General features: G+C 35.0%; 1 pseudogene; it reads right to left on the bottom strand.

The window, feature by feature from the left end:
• Positions 1–3,701: 3,701 nt before the first annotated feature.
• LOC111755192 (U4 spliceosomal RNA) lies at positions 3,702–3,815 on the bottom strand (annotated as a pseudogene).
• Between the last annotated feature and the right edge of the window lie 1,982 nt (positions 3,816–5,797).

The raw sequence follows: 5,797 nt of genomic DNA, 5'->3' as shown, positions 1-5,797 counted from the left end.
GAAGAATATATGATAAAGGGCTGCACATTTAGCTCAGTGGCTTAAAGTGCTTGCCTTATAAATGCAAGGTTGTGAGTTCAATCACTGGTGGAAAAAAAAAAAAACTAAACAAAAAGCATCCACAATAAATGGATTCCTAGACACATGTGTATCCCACACTTAACCAAAAGGAGAGAAATCCCCAATAATTCAGAAATAGGATATGGAGATGAGTCAGTAATCCAAAACTTACTAAGAAAAATCACGTAAAACTGTTAAAAACATAGAAGATCCTTTACTATCATGTCTTTTCTATGGAACTGTTTATACTTTCAACTGTTTTCAGGCCTTCTTTCAACTCTGGCATATTAAAAAAGTCCCAAGTGTACCTCCTAATCTGATGGGTCAAGCAATAGTAGAAATGAGCCAATGGATTCCTTAAAATCTAATATTAAAACAAAAATAGGGAGGATGAGGAAGAAAATCCTCCCACAGGAACAAATATCTAAAGCAAGATTCACTTTCAATTTTTAAAATTGTGATTCAGAAGGTTCCACTACAGTAGAAGTTCTATGTTGCCATAAAGAACAGTCCAGAACTATTTTTCTTTCCTGACTGCCAATGCACCCTAAAATGATCGTGCCCTGCAGAACTGCTTGCTTGGCAGAGAAGATATGCATCTCTTTTGTCACCCACAAGGACTCTCTAGGTTCTTGCAGAGGGTGTGCATCCTTTCCGTGTTACACCAGGTGGAACACTGCAAGGCACAAGATCGCCCTTCACTTCTGAAAGCCTGTCTTTTTGATGATTGTGCAAGTCACTCATAACGTAAAAATTTCACACTGGCTGATTCTCAGAATTCCTTTTCACTCTCTGCACAGGTCCTAGTAACAACCATTTTCCCCGCTTTTATGTGATTTACTGTCGTAGACATCGCATTTAAGTAGACCCACACAGTACTTGTCATTTTGCAACTGCTATTTCATTTTGCATAATATCCTCCAGGTTTGGGCCAAATTGTGGAAAATGGCAGGGTTTTTTTTTTTTTCCTTTTCTTAAGACTGATAATATGTCATTGTGTCATGTAACAGATTTGCTTTATCCCTTCATCTGTGAACATTTAAGTTAAGTCCATGTCTTAACTATGGTGAATTATGCTATATCACCATAGTGGAAAATGTGGTTATGATGATCTAGATCTCCATTCCTTTGGTAAGTAATCAGAAGTGGGCTTTGTGGATCATACAAAAGTTTGACTTTTATTTGGAAATAATCTCCATGTTGCTTCCTATAGCATACATTATTGGCATTTCACTAACAGTTCACAAGAGTTCCAATTCCTTCTTGTCTTTGCAAAGGCTTACTACTTTTGATTTTGGGCTTTTATGCTTCATAATAAGCATTAGGTGATATCTCACTATAGATTTGATTTTTGATTTCGTAGTAATTGTACTGAGCCTCATTCCAAGAAATCTGGCCATTACAATTTAAATTTCATCACTGAATACTTATAAATATTTTGGCTACATTCAACACTATTTACCACTTACCAAAGTTATAAACTAAGTCTTATAAAGGCTCACAAGTTGATGAAGTCACATTTAACAGAAGACACGTGTTAAAGATATGACTATCTGAATCCAAAATGAGTATGATTAGACAATGATAATATGTCAGTCAATTTAATAATGTGCATTGTAGAATTCTGGCACCTGTATACAAATTTTTATCCAAGATGAGATGAGATATGTGTGTGTGTGTGTGTGTGTGTGTGTGTGTGTGTGTGTGTGGTATTTACAAAGATAAATATTAAATGAAAAAATGTGTAATTTCACAAAATAATGATCCAAGGTTTTAGAATAAATTTTCAAAAATTGAATTGTTAGTATTTTCATCCTACTGTAAGGGTAAGTTCCATACAGAATGCTCTGTCAAATTTGAATGTATTTCAATACATTTTTCATAATTTGATTAAAATTCCATAGATATTCCTGAAAAATTTTGATAACCCTGAAACACGCCTTTCCTAAATTAAATAAGTATTCATTATAGTCCAAGCATGTTTCAATACGTATACGTACATTTTTGATTGACAAGATATTATTATCACTTGTATATAGTTTTACTATTGTTTTATGATGTTTCATGAAATAATCACCTCAGGAAATAATTTACATGTCTTTATTTTCCAATGTATAAAAACTAGAATTGGGTATTCAGACCTCCAAAATGATTTCTATTTCTAACAATGCACATCTTTCTAGAGAAATGTGCACTGAAAGATGGTCTATTTAGTATCCCTAGTTTTGTAATGACTGTTATAGCTAATATCTTGAATTTACCCCAAAGCCTTATGCCCTCGTGGCTGGGATTTTTCAAAGCTAACTGAATCCAGGGTGCATGATATGGGATTCAGGATATGTGGTATTCAGTGGAGTTAGCATCAGTCTGGGCTGGAAAATAGATGTGGGTGGTACCAATCAATAAGCCTATTGGCTGGATGAAATATAATTAGAGAGAGGGAAGGCAGGCTTGCTTTTGCTGCTTGTTGCCTTTGCCTGACACACCATAAACTCATTCACCTTTGTGATGCCCCTCTTACATGCAGCCAAGCTTTGGAGCCAGCTGATGGTGGACTGAAACCTTTACAAACTGTGAGCTCACACAAGACTTTCCTCCTTCAACTCCGAGTGTGGATTATTTTATTTTCTCAGCAAGAAGAGAGTTAGCTAAGACAATGATCATATTTCAAAAGTGATTTGAACAGTTAAGCTTTCTAGTGAACTACCACTGTGGCTTCAATAACTTCTATTTTGATTTTTGAACAATATATAACAAATAAAATATGAATAATTTTAATAACATAAATATTACAAATTCTGCCCCTAATAGTGATAATTTTCAAACCCATCTATATGCTATTCTTCATAGATATGCAATTGCTTTTAATAGTTTCTTCTTGTACTTTATTCAATATAGATAAACATAACCAACAAACCATATCAAATTCATAAAATGAAAACAAATGTCATATACTTTCTTGAGTTAAACATTTTCAACATGACAAAGAAAAAAATCCAAGTCTTCTAGAACATCTGAAGTAGACTTTATGAATTTCGTGACTTGAGAACAACAGAAATTTAATCTCTCAAAGTTTGAGACACTAGAGGTCTGAAATCAAGCTGACTGCAGGATGGGTTCCTCTTCAAAGCTCTGAAAGAGAATCCAGTGATCCAGTAGTCCAGTGCACACCCCTCTCCAAGATCTGAGGTCAAAAATCACTTCCAGTTGCCTACTTATAAAGAAGTCAGTTTGATCTATTCCATTTCCTTTTGTCTTACCTTCCTCTTGGTAGTGTAAGGACTTTTCACTTCTCTGTGGATTTAGGGCTCAACTTAATTTAGGATGATTTCAACACAAAATTTTCTACCTAATTGTATCTACAAACTCTCTCCAAATATAGTACATTCACAGCTTCTAGGAACCATGTTTTGTGTTAGTCGATGATTCAACCCACTACCAGCAGAAAATAAATTTAGTGTTTTTTGGTTTAGTTGAAACCAAAAAAGTTCTTGTATATAAAGCAAGCACTCTACCCTTGAGTCAAATTCACAGTACTGAGTTAAAATTTTGAATTCCTTGCCATAGATTTAACCAGTTACTTTACACCCAAGTAACTGTTCTTCATGTCCTTTACATACGCCTCTCCAAAGCAAGTTGTGGCACCAATGTACATATCATATAGTTCACTTTTTTTTAATCTCCAAATTTTCAATTAGTAATAATCATGCCTTAGATAAACCTCACTGGCTACGATACTGCCACTGCACAAAGCTATCTCCAAATTTTCAGAGTATGTTTTTATCATCAGTGCATTTTAACTGAGCCCTTTGCACATTTTCATAGTTACAAGTTGCATTTATTGTGTGATTTTTTTGGAAATAATTTCATATAGTAGCTATAGTTGAGAGTGGTGGTTTATTCTTGTAATCCCAGAACTCAGGAGGCTAAGGTAGGAGTATCACTGCTGGTTCAAGACCATCCTGGGCTACATAAACAAGTTCAAGGAAGGCTGAACAACATGGTGAAACCATGCCTCAAAAAATCAAAACAAACAAACAAATAAAACAGCTATAAAATGGAAAAAGTGGAATAGCTTCAAAAGTAAATACATAAAATGAATTGACAGAGAACATGCTTTAATGAGTTATGGAAATCTGGTTTTAGTACTGTGACAGTTGCACTCAACTCGCAGTTGGTACCTGATAATGATTTGAGATTTAATTTAATGGTTGAGTAAATACTTTCTGATGTTGTAGAAGTCTAAAGCAGTAAAACTGTAGGGAACAAAACAGAGAGAGAGAGACGGAAAAAGACAGAGACAGAGACAAAGACAGAGAGCAGATGTGTGTGTGTGTGTGTGTGTGTGTGTGTGCCACACTGAATTACTAGAATGTCAAAATAGAAAATAAAACAAAACAAACAACCCTGTTTTGAACTCTCTGAAGGCTACTTGATGAGATTTATCAGGGATGAATTGTTTTATTCTCAAAAGTGTCTAGCAGAGCCTAGGTGACTGAGGGGTATGCCATACTCTTGTCCCATGAGGGCAATGCCGTTGTTCTATTAATTTAAGGGATCATTGTGCAGATTCCCTGAGCAATGGTCCCTTATAATGAGAAGGCTGGAAATCAATAAGTTTTAAGAAAAGGCCTAGGGCTTCAGTGCTTCATGCAATATACAGCATTCACTCTAAGCTAAATGTAATATATGTGTGTGTGTGTGCGTGTGTGTGTATTTTTTGCAGAGATAAACTTTATTACATTTCCATATAGGTCAAAGTTAACCAAAAACAAGTTTCTTTAAAACAAAAAATTTCTTGAATGATTGAATTGAGGGAAATTGTTATTGTGTTAGTTATTTTGCTTTCATTGCTGAGACAAAATACCCTACACATAAAATTAAAGATGGAAATGTTTATTTAGCTCATGGTTTGTGGGGGTTTCAGTACAGAATTACCTGGCTCCAAGGCAGGCTGGGGTGGCAGTGGAGCAATAGATCATGGCAGTGGAAGACAGAGAAAACAGCAAGAGAAAAGAAGGAGAGGCATGAGAGAAGACACCCTTGTCCTTTATATTGTATGTGGGTCACACACACACCGTAGAGTCACACCCAAATCTGGGCACTGGACTATGAATCAGTCATAAGCTCTAGAAGCCTGCCCTGATGATATATGAGGTTTGGGACAACATCCAGTCACAAACCATAACAGTTATAAATATAATGAAAAGACACACAAGTGTTCTATAGCAATTTATGATGAGAACAAATATTCACAGATTTGAACTAGTGCTAAATATGATAAAAATGTAATTCAAGATAATGCAAACATAGAATTACTAAAAGGGACCCAATCCTCTTTCTCACTTACCATGTCCAACAAAAATACTATGTTATGCTTTTAGGAATAAATCAGAAACTGACTTTACTATGCTGCTTTTAGTTGACCAGGCAGAGAAGAATGCCATTTAGTAAAGTCCGTATGTATCCTGAACAAGTGAAATATATCAGGTACTCTAATTGGAAAAGGGGAATAATTTACATAACCACAGGTTGCAGTCACAAATTTTCAAGGCGATATGTATATTTTTAAATAGGATTGAAGATCCTAAAACAGAATTCTTAATGGAATGAAGTCTTCACTGGTTTTCATTGAATTTAGCATATGCAAAAACATGAGATATTGAAAAAAAATGTGATGCTATCCATGTAATATCCAAATGATCAGCACAATAATCAGAATTTTAATCACTCTCCG

This window comes from Cavia porcellus, unplaced genomic scaffold (assembly GCF_034190915.1).
Source record: "Cavia porcellus strain 051 isolate PalLab524CR breed Dunkin Hartley unplaced genomic scaffold, mCavPor4.1 scaffold_30, whole genome shotgun sequence".
NCBI lineage: Eukaryota > Metazoa > Chordata > Mammalia > Rodentia > Caviidae > Cavia > Cavia porcellus.
Note: the sequence above shows the minus strand (reverse complement) of the source record. Positions and strands in the feature narration are given on the sequence as shown.